General features: G+C 34.7%; 1 protein-coding gene and 1 long non-coding RNA gene across 7 annotated transcripts in view; one reads left to right on the top strand and one right to left on the bottom strand.

Annotated features, from left to right (window-relative positions):
- The window catches only part of STK3 (serine/threonine kinase 3), a 468999-nt gene that overhangs the window by 339752 nt on the left and 112578 nt on the right, over positions 1 to 16669 (bottom strand). The window lies entirely within an intron of this gene.
- LOC138155727 (uncharacterized) overlaps positions 1 to 16669 on the top strand; it is a 75915-nt gene that overhangs the window by 25615 nt on the left and 33631 nt on the right. For both annotated transcript variants that reach the window (XR_011166943.1, XR_011166942.1), the window contains exon 2: positions 11779 to 11860. This is a non-coding gene — a long non-coding RNA (uncharacterized lncRNA). The remainder of the gene's footprint in view (positions 1 to 11778; positions 11861 to 16669) is intronic.

The following is a 16669-nucleotide window of genomic DNA, read 5'->3' as shown; positions in this document are numbered from 1 at the left end:
TATGTACTATTATTAATATTATTTTACATGTAACTGGGAAATAAGATATATAGGAACTGGGGCATACAGATCCACCTTGTCCTAATGGAAAGTCGAAGGGGGTATGGAGAAGATATGGGACAGAGCAAATTGGAGGAGGGAATATCCAGTGGGATCGCTATTTTGGGGCGGAGGGTAAGGGAAAAACAGGGAGAAAATTTGTAACTCAAAATCTGGCAGAAATGAATGATGTAAACCAGAAGTTAATAAAGCATTTGATTTGGAAAAAAAAAAAAAAGAAAAAATCCTGCCAACTTTTATGATGTAAGTAAAGGTAGATTTTGAGATTTTTTTTTCTTTTAAAAAATGGTCTGGTAACATTCAAAGAATTTCCTAAACTGAGATTTTTAAGGAGATCTATTTCAATCCCCTTCCTGAGGATCAGAGTTAGGTGACATCACTGAAAGTAACATTTCACCACTAACATTGTGACTTAGGTACTAATCTCCTAATTCCTTGCATAGTGCTTTCTACTATATTATAAAATGTATATTTAAAAATAATGAAAACCTTAGAGCACCCATATGACTATCAGCTATTATTATTACATGACACTACTTTTTTATTCATTTGAAAAGCTAAGCGTAAAACATGACACAGTGGAACAAACCTAGAGATCAGGTTTCAAATCCCGACTCTTACACTTTCTAGCTATGTAACTGTGAACAGATTGTTTAACTTGTGTGAGCCTGAGTGTCCTCATTTTTTTTAATTGGAGAAATTGAAGTAATACTTAAAACATCTATCTCACTGGGTTGCTGTGAGGAATACTTTTTATAAACTACAAAAGGGGTTTTAAAATGTGAGCTATTATTAATGTTATTATCTTTGTCTTCCTCTACATTTTTGTGATTTTGTCCACATGGGTACACAGCCCTTCAACAAAAAGAACAAACTTTCATGACTAAGAACACTACCTCTTAGAGATTCTGTAGTCAAAAAATTCATTACTCTGTGGCTATCTCAGTGATAAGCCTCTTCAACTTTAGATTAGTTTATCTCTCTTTAGATGACAGATAAATAATCTATCACTAGATCTATACTAGAAGTCTTTACAGTGTGGTAGGTATTGCTTCCCAAGTAGCATAACCCTGGAAAATCTGGGGTCACCATGTTAATAATAATATAAATAATAACAACTGTATCAAAATAATAACTGTATGATAATTATATATACTATTAATAGATGCTAAAAAGGCTTTTGACAAAGTCCAACACATTTTTTAAAACTCTAGAAATCATATGAATAATGGGAATTTTTCTTAATATAGAAAATAGTATTTGATCTAAATCCAAGAGCAAACACTATATATAATGCAGAAGTTAGAGGCCTTTCCAATAAAATCAAGAGTAAAGCAAGGATGTCCTTTAGCACCACTATTATTTAACACATTATAAATATAAGACACAACAATAAGACAAGAAACAGAAACTAAAGAAATAAAAGAAGCAGAGGAAACAAAATCATCACTTTTACAGGTAACAGAATGGTACACTTAGAGAACTCAAGAAAATCAACTAAAAAATTACTGAAATCATTAACTTCAGAAAACTGTAGTATATACAACAAGTGCATATAAATCACCAGCATCCATATATAAGCTATAAAGCTAGCAGAAAGAGCTAAAAGAAAAGAGGAAATTCCATTAAAATAACCAAAGGAGCTATAAACTACATGGAAATCTATCTACCAAGATTACCCAAGGACTACATGAATACTTATAAAATACTCCTTGCAGAAATACAAACCTAAATAACAAGCAATATTGGGCAGGTTGAGCCAATATAATAAAGGTGATAGTACTACCTAAATAAATTTACTTATTCAGCATTGTGCCAATCAGATTAACAAAGCCATATTTTGTACAACTAGATAAAATAATAACGAAACACATATGGCAGAACAAAAGGCCAAGAATCTGAAGATTAATCATTGTGGGTGATAGGGTCTATCAGTACCAAATCTCAAATAGCATTACAAAGTATTAATCACTAAAATGAGAGAAAGAGAGAAAGATCATTGAAACAAATCAGGTACGCAACATAAAGAAATACAAAAACACAGTAACATAGAGTTTGATTAGCCCCCAAACTGGAAGAAGTTATTGGAAGAAGGTCTCACTATTTAACAAAAAACTGCTAAGAAAACTGAATAGCAGTCTGCCATAAATTAGGTTTATACAACATCTCATACCATATGCCAAGATAACATCCAAATGGATTCATGACCTAGACATAAAATGTCTCATCATATATTAGTGGCAGGTATCACATCAGTGTACAAGCATTATTAAGAAAATGCCCCTCTTGGGGCAGTGAGGTGGGCACAGTGTAGAGCACCAGCCCTGGAGTCAGGAGGACCTAAGTTCAAATTCAGCCTCATACACTTGACACTTAACTAGCTGTGTGACCTTGGGCAAGTCATTTAACCCCAAGTGCCTTGCCTTCCCCTCTCAAAAAAAAAAAAAAAAAAGAAAAGATAATGCCCCTCCTTATATCTATCTACTCTCTGCCCCTCACATTTTCTTATGCCTGTAACAAGCTTCCCTCACAGGCCGGGCTCCAACTCCAGGACAGGAAAAAATAAATTGCCTTTCAGATTTATGGAAAAGGGAAAATTCATAATGCAATAAGTGATAAAAAGGATCATGAAATAAAATGAACAATTTTGATTTTAAAGTTTGCACAAACAAATCTAATACAGCAAACATTAAAAGAGAAACAGGTAACTAGGGGGAAAAATCTTTGTAACAGGATTCTCTGATGAAAATCTCACTATCAAGATATATGAGGAAATGATTCAAATTTATAAAACTAAAGAGCCATTTCTCAATACATAAATGGTCAAAGTATATGAATAAACAATTTTCAAAGAAAAAAAATAAGTTATCAAAAAACATATTAAAAAGCTTTAGATTACTCCATAACTAGAGAAATGAAAAGCAAAGTAACTCTGAGGTTTAACTTTATACCACCTATCAGACTAGCAATGACAAAAATTGGAAAATGATCAATGTTGGAGAGGCTACAGAAAAAATAGGTACACTAACAAACTGTTGGCAGAATTGTGGAACAGCCCAATTATTCTGTAAAGTAATTTGCAACTATGCTTTAAAAGTCCAAATTGTCTATACTTTTGGCCTGGCTACACTACTCCTACATCTCTGTTTTCTTCAACAACTCAATTATGAGAAATAATAAGTGCCATCATCTTCATTTCTTTCCTGGTGTATTTCCTTGTCTTTCTGCCTCCTTGCTCTAAGCTAACCTTCTCACCACTGCCAGATTAATCTATGAGATATAAATCTAGTCATATTAAGTCTCCTCAAAATTTTTTTGCAGCTCTCTATTGCTTATCTAGTAAAATTCAAATTCTTGGCTGGCATTCAAAGCCCTCCATAATATGATACTATTTCACTATGGAATCTTTTCAAATTTGGCATATACTTCTTCCCACATATATTCTATATGCCAGCTGAATCATACTCTTTGCTATTGCCAGAACACAACCTGCTTCCATTGTTCATGCCTTTCCTTATTCCTAGAAAGACTTTGCTCTCCCCAACCATTTACTGAATTCCTAATGATTACCACTCAGATGCCACCTCTTCCAAGAAGTCATCCCTCATATACACACACGTAAATATGTGAATATTTACTTATTTAAAAGTTCTATATATGTTCTAATATGCTAAAAATTATTACAAATATATGCAAAAATAACAATTATTACAAGCATACCAAACATTGAAATTGTAAAAGAATGAGATAAAGATTAAATAATATTTTTCCTAGAGTTGGAGTTTCTAGTTCCTGGAGTAGACCTATATTAGGAAAATCACTTTGGAAGCTGTAGGGAGGACAATCTAGAGGGGAGAGATCTGAGGCAAAACAAATGATGAGAAGGCTATTTCAATAGCCCAGGCAAGAAGTGATAAAGGCATGAAGTAGGGTTGCAGCTATGTGAGTGGAAAGAAGACATCAGATGTAAGAATTATGGAGATAGAAACAACATGATAAATGTTCAATGAGAATGAAGAAGAGAAAAAAATTAAAGATAAAAACAAGATTGAACCAAAGATAACAACTTGGGTGACTTGAAGATTAGTGATGCCTTTGGCAAAAACAGGGTTTGCAAGATAGTTCGTTTTGTAATGAAAGGTAATATAATGAGATCTATGATATATACCTATATATGAATATACCAATGCATACCTGCTCATCCAACATGACTCATTCTGTCCTACTCAAAATGAAAAGAGAGTGGAAGAGGGCTCTTACTCACAGATCACTGCCCTGGTGTCAGAGCCTGGTTTATGGGAGTTACCTAATGCAGCCACAAAATTATTCGGGGGACAGAAGGTGAATGTGCAGGTGAGGTATTTTTCCAATGGTACATGCACACAGCTATTACTGTGAGTATTCAAATAGGCATTAAGTTATAACTGTCCTGAAAGGACAACTCCAGGGGCAAAAGGAAGGAGATTGGCAATCTGCACAGTGGAAGCAGAAAGGGTGACAAAAATGGAAGATAAGGGTATCTTGGATTATATTGGAGATAAGTCCTATGAGTAGCTACCATAGGAGTGGTAGGATTTATTTTATCTTTCCATTTTCCTTCTAGTTGGTTGATCACACATCCTTGAAGTCAAGTCATCATGACTCTAATCAAGGCAAAACACAGCAGCTACTGTGAAGACCACTCTCCTAAATCACTTGTCTATATCATTTGTTATTTACAAAATAGTAAATAATTAAATATCTTATTTTTGTATGATTTATCTCTTCAATGAAATTATAATCTCCTTGAAGGCAGGCACCACATCTTATATTTCTTTTGCCCTTACCTAAAACCTAGTATAAGGTTAAGTATGTAAAATCCCTTATGATGACAGTATCTTTCTGTACCCTCTTCACATCCTCCTCCCATCTTCTTCACAGCTGGGCATATGGCAAATAGGAAGAAAGCAAGCAACCTCAAATTGATTAGATAGTCCAGAAGAAACGGAAGGCAATCCAGAAGATATTAGGAAGGAAACTGCAACTCCCAGGAAAACTGGGAAAGGTGACCTTAGAGTACAATAGGCAAGAAGAAGTCTTCTTAGGGTCAGCTAGCTGACAAGATGATAAGGGCAAAAGTACAAGAGTAAAGAGAAAAGTAGACATATGCTCCAAACATTCACACTCTTGGCACTGATGTGTCCAAACTGAACATATGTCTTTATGGAGAAAGTCATGTTCAAAGTGGTCAAAGACAAAAGGTTCACAACAAGTGAGAGGCATTTATTAATTACATACTATGTTCCAGACGCTGTGCTAAATGCTAGGGATACAAAGAAAAGTGAAAAACACAGTTCCTACCAACAATGAGCTCACATACTAATGCAGGAGACAAGATACAAACAACTATGATCATACAAAGCATATATGTAGTAGACTAAAGGTAATTTCTGAGGGAACACGCTTCTTAAAGAAGATCAAGGAAGCAAGTGGGCAGGGGGAGAGGAGGGAGAATATTCCAGGCATAGAGACAGCCATGAAAAAGGCATGGAATTAGGAGACAGAGTAACATGTGCAAAAGGTGGGTAGCAAAAAGAGAGATGTTACTGAATCATAAAGTACACGGAGGAGAGTAAAGTATAAAAAGACTGGAGAGGTAGGAAAGGACCATGCTGCAAATGGTCAAATTCCACAAGTCAAAGATAAGATCTTATATTTGATCAGGACAGTTGTAAAGAACCAGTAGAGCTGATTTAAGCAGGGGGCAAAGGTGACATAGGCAGAGTTGTGCTTTAGAAAGACCACTTGGGTAAATGAGTGGGGGATGAATTGGTGTACGCAAACACCTGAAGCAGGGAGATCAACCAGTAGGCTTTGCAATAGTCCAGGCATGAGGCTATGTGATCCTGAACCAGTTGGACATAGTGGGTATTAGTCACCTTTAATACAGAACAATCTTCATAAAAGCTATTTTAAAGCCATCAAAATAGGAAAAACAAATATCTTTTTTTTACTTCTTCATTTTCTCAAAGAAGTGGTATTTGTTAATAATTTATAGAATGTGTAATGCACAATGATTCCTAAGTCACACAATTTCATTGTTTAAAGAGAACTCAGTGGCTCTCTAGTTCAACTCTTACCTCTACAAAACATTCAAAACAAGAAGTCTATACAAAGGACATACTGAGGGACAGAGAAAGGGGTTAACTTTCATCTGTCAGAAAAAAGAAAGAGTTTGATATAGAAACTCAGCTCAACAGAGAAACAGGAAGGAACAGTGAGCGAATAAGAGAAAGGATAGATTTAGAGGAGTAGTCAAAAGCAAAAACAAACAAAAAATTCTATTCTCAGAAAAGCAATCAAAAAACAGGTGCTTAAAAGGAAAGAAAGAAAAAGTAAGAATCTATGAAGAAGCAGGGATCAAAGAAAGGGAAAGGTATAAGAAAATAGGATGGAGAAAAATACACAATTATTGATCATTAACTGAAGGTGAATGGGATAAAGTCACCAATAAGTCAAAAACATAGCATAATGAATCATTCTATCCAAAAATATGCTGTTTACAAAAGGCACACTTGGAAACAAGGATTCAGAGAGTTGAAATAAGGGGTTTCAGCAAAATCTATCTTGACCCAGCTGAACTAAAAAAAAAAAAAGAAATGAGGGTAGCAGTCATGATCTTAGACAAGGGAAAAGCAAAAGTAAACTTACTTGAAAGAAATAAATGAGGAAACTACATTTTGCTGAAAGCTATTATACACAGTGAATTAATTCTAATACTTAACATATATGTATAGAATGGCATAGAATCTAAATATTTAAAGGAAAAATTAAATTAGTTATGGGGAGAAATATAGTAAATTTCCACTAGTGGGGGACCCCAATGTACCCCTTTCAGAGATAGACAAATCTAACAAAAATGAACAAGAAAGAAATAATCTTTTTTTGTAAGCAATTGGGGTTAAGTAACTTGCTCAAAGCTACATGGCCAGGTGTTTCTTGTCTGAGCCCCGATCATCCCGACACTGGGGCCGGTGCTCTTACTGCTCTTACTCGCTGTGCTACCGGGCCGCCCCAGAAATAAAGAATTTAAGAAAAAGTTAGATGTGACAGACCTCTGGTGATTACTGGCTAGGAATAGAAAGGAATATAAATATTTCTTAGTATGTATGGCATATTTACAAAATCTGATGACGTATTAGTGCATTAAAAACTTACAAACAAATGCAAAAAAGGGAATAATATTAAACACTGCTTACTACTGTGCAATAAAAATTATATTCAATAAAGGGCCAATAAAAAGATTAAAATTAATTAGAAGTTAAATAATCCTTAAAAAGTAGTGTAAAAATTAGAGAAATGGTAGATAATTTCATTTAAAATCATGACAAAACAATGTACCAAAATTTGAAGGATATAATTAATAGAGGACAATGTCTATTTCTAAACACATTTATAAAAGGGAAGGGAAAAGAGAGAAGAGAGAGGGAAAGAGAGGGAGGGAGGGAGAGGGAGAGAGAGAAAGAGAGAGAGAGAGAGAGAGAGAGAGAGAGAGAGAGAGAGAGAGAGAGAGAGAGAGAGAGATTATCTAATTGAGGATAAAAAGAAAACCTTGGAAAACAAAAAATTCTAAAATCTCTACTGAACACCAAAATAGAAATCCTGAAAATAAAGGTAGAGATGAAAAAAATGAAAATTAAAAAAAACAAATTAAACTAGGAGATTATTTTTAAAAGAACCAATAAAAGAGATAAACTACTAATTTGATTAAAAATAAGAAACTGGAAAACCAAATTACTGGTAACAAAAATGAAAAAGGGGGGGGGGAATTTACAACAAATGAAGAAGACATGTAAGTTATCATTTGGATCTATGTGGCCCAGGTAGGCACTAATAAACTCAATGAATATTTGCAAAAATATATAACACCCAGATTAATACAACAAGAAATAAAAATGTTAACCCAATCTCAGAAAAAGAAACTAAACAAACAATAAATTAACCCTGCCCTCCCCCGCCAAAAAAACCCTGAAACCAAATGGATTTACAAGTGAATTCTATAAAGCAATGATAGAAAAAAATCAAGCTGTCTGTAAACTGTTTGCAAAAATAACAAAAGCTATCCTACCAAATTCCTTCAATGATGCAAAATAAGATCTGGATCCCTAACCCAAGGAAGGCTGAACCAGAGAAATAAAACTACATACCAACGTCCCTAATAAACAATGCAAAGAATTTTAAGCAAAATATTGGTGAAGAGAAACTTACTACAAATATTGTAAACTACTACTCACTTCCTAACAGAGGGGTTTGGTTGATCAAACAAGAGGCAGAATGAGACATGAATTTTTGGACATGGCCAATGTGGGAATTTGACTTTTTTTTTTTTTGCTATATGGGCTTTCCTTTGTTTCAAGTGAGAAGAAAAATGCTTAAAAATTGAAGAAAAAATATTTTTAAACCAATTCATATGTAAAAGAAAAATAAAATTAATTGTTTTAAACCCTTTTAAAATCACTTTCAACATCAGCCATTTGAATGTAATTCTGGGGAAGTAGGAGTTGTAGTATAGCACTTGAGAGTCACGAAGACCTAAGTGAATCTTGCCTCAGACTGGGCAAGTCAGAGTCAGCTTCAGTTTCCCTAACTATAAATTGGGTATAATAACAGCACCTATTCTCACACGTTTGTTGTGCAGATCAAATGAGTTAAAAGTTACATAATTTTTAATTTTTTAAAACTTATTTACTTTTTTGTTTATAACATTCAGTTCCACAATCCCTTGAGTTCTAAATTTTCTCCCCCTACCCCGCATAGCAGCATGCTATGGGTTCTACAGATATTGGTTCTACAAATACCTTCACATTAAATATTAGTCATGTTGCAAAGAAGAATTATAACCAATGGATTGTAAAAGATATATAGAGTTTTGTTTTATTTTGCTTTTCTTCTACCATTTGGACTTTGCACTAATTTATATTTGCTTTCTCTCCCAATTCTTCTGAAATTCTTCTGTCTTTACTACAATGATTTTAAGAAGGAAAAAGTAGAAAATAGATTATGTGATTTATACAGAACCAAGCAGGAATTCAAATATAACTTAGAATCTAAGGAGCAGATTGTTAGTTCCTTTCTCAAACCACAATGCTCTTTTAGTGATATTTGTAAAGAACTTAACAATCCCTTCAAATGAAAAATGTAATTACTATGTTCGTACTCTAGAGATTTAGTTCAGGCTCTTGTCCTTTTAATAGGCTCAATTTTATTTCTATAATTACATATGGAGGGCAATGTCTTTTAAAAATCATTTGAATCACATTTGATAATCTGTAAAAAGCAGAATGAGCTATGAATGAAATACTACAGCAATCAGGAATGGAAATAAGACTTGTAGCTAAGCATGATACATTAAAAGACGGAAGTCTACATCTGGTTTCAATATTGGTATGAAGGCACTGGCAAATTTAAAAAGGATCTCATTGTTCAAAAACAAAAAGATGGTTTTGATAGGATTTGGTCTTTTGGTTACTTTTGTTTCTAGAGTCATATGATTACTGTAATAATATGATACATTTAATATGTCATTGCATGTATGGTTTTGATAAAAATGCACCCACCAACTTGTCTCAGGGGCACATGTATAAAATTTTTTTAAATACATATACTGCTTTAATGTTTTTATTATTTAAAATGTCAGAGAAAATGAGTTCAAATGCAGTTCTTTTGATTCACACATTAAAAATTTTAATGTTCTATAAATGAATCTTTGATCAGCTTAAATAAACCACAACAATTTGATGCAATCAACTGCTTAATATTTCAATGCATCTAAGGCAAGTTGTTCTATTTACCAAGATAATACATAAATCATTTCAAACTTCTAAATTACCTACATACTTTCACTGATTCATGTAAAAATTACTTTAAACTTAATCATTTAAAAATCTATTTCTTAAAGGAGAAAATGCAATATTAAACAAGATCAAAAAGAGGGAAAATCTCTAATCATTTTAAATTGTCAAATACAAAAACAAACACACCAACTCATAAATAATGGAAAGAACACATACAGAATTAGCTGATCAGAGTTCAACCCTGGCCTCTACCACTCTAGAATATAGCTTCTTTATCTACAAAATGAAGGGAATGCATTGGATTACCTGTAAGGTCCCTTCCATCTCTAAAAACTCTAGACAACCATAACTATGTGCATGCCCAAGTGCTGAGTAACTTCAAAAAAAATCAAGACAGGTCTAAAGAAAACTACAAAGCCAACCAAATAAAAATAATAAATACTATAAGAATAGAGACTGGAGTAAGGAAGTTGACCCCACACAGTGAGATGGCCCAGTGAATAGAATGCTGGGTCTGAAGTCAGGAAGACTCATCTTCCTGAGTTCAAATCTGGCCTCAAACACTCACTAGTTGTGTGACCCTGGGCAAGTCACCCAAACCTGTTTGCTTCAGTTTTCCTCATCTGTAAAATGAGTTAGAGAAGGAAATGGCAAACCATTCCTATATCTCTACCAAGAAAATCCCAAGTGAGGTCATGAAGAGTCATATACAACTGAAAACAACTGGACAACAAGAACAACAATAAGAACAGGAACTGGACTTGTGATTTCAGTGGTACAGGGAACTCTGAGTCAAAGAAACTCCCTTTACCAATGCAGGTCAGCAATCTCTCTGCACCTTAAAGTCTACAGAGATACCTGGAATGCTAAGAGGTCACATGACTTCACCAGTGACAGACCTAGTATTTTTCAGAGGTGGGAACTGGACCCAGGTCTTCCTGGCTTCCTGCCTAGCTCTTGATCCAGTATACCACACAACGATGGCAAAAATAGTTGGGCCTTTAAAAAGTAATATTGTCTCTTTTTTCAATTTTTTTCCATTTAGACTTTCATGGAAATCTACTATAAAGATATTTACCATAGGTTGACTATTATCTGAATCCCATGGATCAAGAAAATAGAAGTTAAATGGTCTGACCATGTATATCATTCCTTTACTCAATAAATTCCAGTAGGTGCCAATTAATTACTTCAAGAATCAAACATAAACTCTTCTCTCTGACATTTAAAGCTCTTCACAACCTGGCCCCAGTCTACTCAGCCTTATTAGGCATTATTCTCCTTTACTTATACTATAATCGAACCAAATTAGCTTTTCTTTTTCCTCATCCATGACACTCCATCTCCCATCTCCAAGTCCCTGCACCCATCTTTGGAGTGTACTCCCTTGTCATCTCACCCTCTAAGAATTCCTAATTTCATTCAAGGTTCAGCTTGAACATCACATTCTTCACGAAGCTTTGCCTACTACTAATGCCTTCTCTCCAAAATAACTTTGTTGTATATATTGTGTATATGCCTATATATTTTCATGTTGTCTACCATTTGAGGGAATAACTACATCAATGAGATCATGGAACCATAGAAGTATACTGAATTACAAGTAGTACATGCAATTCTTCTTTGTGTATGATCTACATCCTTTGAAAAACTAAAATAATCAGTGCAAGAATAGATGTTACCAACCTTACTGAAGAATAATGCCAAGTCTATTCCATGAGGGAAGAGGACAAAAGTTTCAATAGTGACTGAAGGAATCATTCGTTCCAAATAACCGCACAGCATTGGAACACAGGAGAAAGATATGGAGGGGAGAGAAGACACTCTGGGGGTGGAGGGTAGAAGGTAGGAACAGGAAATGACCCCTCATGTCTTATTCTTCCAGAAGTATAGAAGCCAGAGACCTGGAGTAGAAGAGATGGCTTAGAGTAAAGAGAGAGAACTGACCCCACACACATGCCATGCAGGTAAGCTTATTCAAAAGTCCTTTGTTAAAGAAAAATAAAAGACAAACAAGCAATCTCATTAGATATGTAGAGTGAGGAAGAGTTAGGAATAACAGATAATACAAAACTGGGAGACTGAAAGGATAGTAGTACCTTTGATAGAAGTAGGTAAATTTAGAAGAGGAGAGGATTTGAAGGGAAAGATAACAAGGTTCAGTTTGGGACAAGATGAGTTTGAGATGTCTCCAGCACATCCCGTTTGAAATGTGAAATAGGCAATTGGTGATGCAGGACTGACCAAAGCTCAAGGAAGAGACTGAAGCTGGATATATACATATATACACATATATGTGTACATAAATATGTATGTAAATAAGTGTATGTGTGTGATAGACAGAGATATCTATCAAGTCCCAGTCTCTATCCTAAGCTTTTGTCTTGAATCACCAGTTGATTATTGCATATTTCAAACCAGATGTTCAGAAGATATCTCAAACTCATCCTGACCTAAACTGAACTTAAATATCTTTTCCTTCAAACTCTCCCTTCTTCTAAACTTCTCTACTTCTATTGAAGGTATAGCCATCCTTTCAGTTTCCCAGGTGTTTCTGGCTGTTATAAAAATACACACACATACATGCATTCATATATACACATGCACATGTGTATGTGTATATTTATTGTATGTATGTGTGTATATATGTATACATATATGTGACAGAGACAGAAAAATGTGAATCATCTGCATGAAAATAATAGTTAAATTCATGGGAGCTGATGATACTACCAAGGGAGTATAATGAAATTAAATGAGAGAGCCTAGGACACAACCTTGGGAAACATCCACAGTTAGATAGATAGTATGAAATGAATGATAAGCCAGCAAAAAAGGCTGAGAAGGAAGAGTCATAATACATAGGAGAAGAAGTAAGAAAGAGTTGGTTCACAAAAACATGAGAGGAGAGAATATATAGGAAGAAAAGATAGTTAATGTCAAAAACAGTGGATAGGGGCAGCCAGGTAGCACAGAGAGTAAGAGCACTGACTCCAGTGTCGGGATGACCTGGAGATCGAATCTCGGGCTCAGACACTTAGCACCCACCCAGAAACACCTGGCCGTGTAACCTTGAGCAAGTTACTTAACCCCAATTGCTTAAGGAGTGGCCAGGTGGCTCAGCGAGTAAGAGCACCGGCTCCAGTGTCAGGACGACCTGGGGATCAAACCTGGGCTCTGATACTCAGCACCACACCCAGAAATAACTGGCCATGTAACCTTGAACAAGTTACTTAATCCCAATTGCTTTAAAAAAAAAAAACTTGAGAAGGATGAGGAGGAAGAAAAGATCGTCACATTTGTCAGTTAAATCATAGGGTAAGGGAGAGAGCCAAGATGCCAGATTAAAGGCAACCCAGCTAAATTCTCTCAACATTCCTCTTCAAACAACTTTAAAATAATACCTCTGGTAACCTTGGGCAAGTTACTTAACCCCGATTGCCCTCCCCTGCAAAAAATGTCAAAAAAAAAATAATACCTCTGGGGTGGCTAGGTGGCACAGTGAATAGGTGAGGAGAGCCCAATTTTAATATAAAGTTCAAAGTCAATAAACAGCCTAGAATATGAGCAAACAGCAACAAAAAGAATCTGAACATAAAAGGCTACAATGGTAGCAGGGAACAACAAAAAAACAACATGAAAACAGCTACAAAGCCTCAAAGAAAAATACTAATTAAATGCAAGTCCAACAAGAATTCCTAGAAGAATTAAAGAAAGAGATAAGAGTGATAGAGGAAAAACTGGGGAAAGAAATGAGAGAGATACGAGAAAATTATGAAAAGAGAACTTTGGTAAAGTTCGCTTGGTAAAAGAGGCACAAAAAAATGCTGAAGAAAATAACATCTTTAAAAAATGGAATTGGTCTAATGGTAAAAGGGACAAAAATTCACTGAAGAAAAGAACTCCTTAAAAAGTAGAACAGACCAAATGGGAAAAGAGGTACAAAATCTCACTGAAGAAAATAATCCTTAAAAAATAGAACTGAGCAAGGAGAAGCTAATGATACCATGAGACATCATGAAACAATAAAACAAAGTAAAAAAAAAAATAAAAAGATAGAAGAATATGTAAAATATCTGATAAGAAAAACAACCAACCTAGAGAATACATGGAGGAGAGGCAATTTAAGAATTATTGAACTACCTGAAAGCCATGATTAAAGAAAGAGTCTAGATATCATCTTTCAAGAAATTATCAAGGAAAACTGCCCTAATAGTCTAGAAGCAGAGGGTAAAATAGAAATTGAAAGACTCCACAGATCACTTCCTGAAAGAGATCCCAAAATGTAAACTCCATGGAACAAATTAACATAAACAAATTCCAGAGCTCCCAGGTCAAAAAGAAAATTCTTCAAATAGCCAGAAAGAAGAGAATTAAAATATTAAAGGTCATAGTCAGCATCACACAAGATTTAGCATGTTTCATGTTAAAGGAGGAGAGGGCTTAGAATATGATATTCCAGAAGGCAAAAAAACTAGGATTACAACAAAGAATAATCTATTCAGTAAGACTAAGTATATGATCCTTCAGGGGGAAAAAAATGGACATTTAATGAAAGAAAGGGCTTTCAAGTATTCCTGATGAAAAGACCAGAGCTGAATAGCAACTTTGGTATTCAAACATGAGACGCAGGAGAAGCATAAAAAGGTAAGCATGAGAAAGTAATTATAAAGTTAAACTGTTTATATTACTATATGGGAAGATGATATGTGGAACTCCTAAGAACTTTATGATTATTAGGGCAGTTAAAAAGTTTTACATAGACAGAAGGCATGGATATGAGTCAATTACATTAGAATGATGTCCAAAAAAATGAAGGAGTGAGAATGAGGGATGCATTGGGAGAAGGAAAAAAGAGGTAGAATAGGGAAAATTTTCTCACATAAAAAACATGTACAATGAAGGATTTTTACAGTGGAGGAAGGTTTGGGGGGCAGGGTGGGCAATGCTTGAATCTCACTCTCATTGGAACTGGCTCAAAGGGGAAGAATATATATAGGGAGGAAAGAAGAAAGGGAGAAAAGGAGAGAGAGAGAGAAAAAGAGATACACACTCACAGAGTTGGGTATAGAAATATCACTTGCCCAATAAGGAAAATAGGTGGAAAAAGGAATAAGATAAAGAGGGTGGGGATGATAAAAAGGAAGACAAATTAGAGGAAGTAGGAGTCAGAAGTAAAACAGACTTTTGAGGAAGGACGGGATAAAAAAAGAACAAGAGAGAAGAAGAAACAGAAGAAAATGAGATGGAAGGGAAAACATAGCAACAGTAACTGTGAATGTTAATGTGATGAGCTCATTCACAAAATGGAAGCAGATAGCAGAATGGATCAGAAACCAGAATCCAACAATATGTTGTTTACAATGGACATATCTGAAACAGAAAGACACACAGAGTTAAAATAAAGGGCTAGAGCAGAATCTAATATGCTTTGGTTAAATTTTTAAAGGATAGGGGTAACAATCATGATCTCACAAAAAGCAAAAGCAAAAACAGACCTAATTAAAAGTGATAATCAGGGAAACCACATTTTGCTAAAAAGGTACCATAGATAATGCAGTAATATCAAAATATGTTATAGTAAGTTTCTGATAAAGGTCTCATTTCTCAAATATATACTGAGTATAAAACTGAGTCAAATTTATAAAAATAAGTCATTCTCCCAATTAATAAATGGTAAAAGGATATAAACAGGAAGCTTAAAGAAGAAGAAATCAAAGCTATCTATAGTCATATGAAAAAATGCTCTAAAACACTAATGATTAGAAGAAAAACAAATTAAAACAACTCTGAGGTACCGCCTTACACCTATCAGAAATGACAACTGTTAGAGGTGATGAGTAGGAAAATAGGTACACTAATGAACTATTGGTAGAGAAGTGAACTGGTCCAACCATTCTGGAAAACAATTTGGAACTAGGCTGAAAGGACTATAAAACTGTACAGATTCTTTGCCCCAACAATACTACTACTAGGTCTGTATCCCAAAGAGATCAAAAAAAAAAGAAAAAGACCTACACGTACAAAAATATTTATAGCAGCTCTTTTTGTGGTGGCAAAGAATTGGAAATTATGGGGATATTCACCAACTGGGGAATAGCTGGACAAGTTGTAGCATATGATTGTGATGAAAAGCTATGCTGCTGTGGGAAATGACAAGGGGGGATAGTTTCAGAAAAACATGGCAAGACCTATATGAACTGACATAAAGCGAAGTGAGAAAAACCAGGGGATCACTGTGCAATATAGCAGCAAAGTTGTAATGATGATCAACTGTGAAAGACTTGGGTACTGTGATCAATACAATGATCCAAGACAATTCCAAAAGACTCAGGATGAAAAAATGCTATCTACCTCCAGAGAGAACTGGTGAACTCTGACTTAAAATTGAGGCATAATTTTCTCACTTTATTTTTCTTGCTTTAAACACACACACAAAGCTAATATGGAAATATGTTTTACATGATTTCACACGTATAACTGATATACTGGTTGCCTTCTCAGTGGGTGAGAGAAGGGATGTGAGGGAGGGGAAGAATCTGGAACTAAAAATTTAAAAATAAAAGAATGTTAAAGATAAAGAAATAATAGTTTAAAAAAAATGAAAACATGGGTTACTTGGAAGAAAACAGTTTCAGTTAATTGAAATATATATATCATGGTGACCAAAAGTGTCAATTGTGAGTCTCTGGCCTAGGGAAACCTGACCCAAAGAGTAAGATTAAGAAATGCTAAGTATGTGAAATTACTGCTTCCATCTATCGAATAAAAATGTT

This window comes from Petaurus breviceps, unplaced genomic scaffold (genome assembly GCF_028583685.1).
Source record: "Petaurus breviceps papuanus isolate PSGF00001 unplaced genomic scaffold, PetGlider_PUasm1.0 98, whole genome shotgun sequence".
In the NCBI taxonomy this organism is placed as follows: Eukaryota; Metazoa; Chordata; class Mammalia; order Diprotodontia; family Petauridae; genus Petaurus; species Petaurus breviceps.
This window is presented reverse-complemented; position numbering and strand designations above follow the sequence as displayed.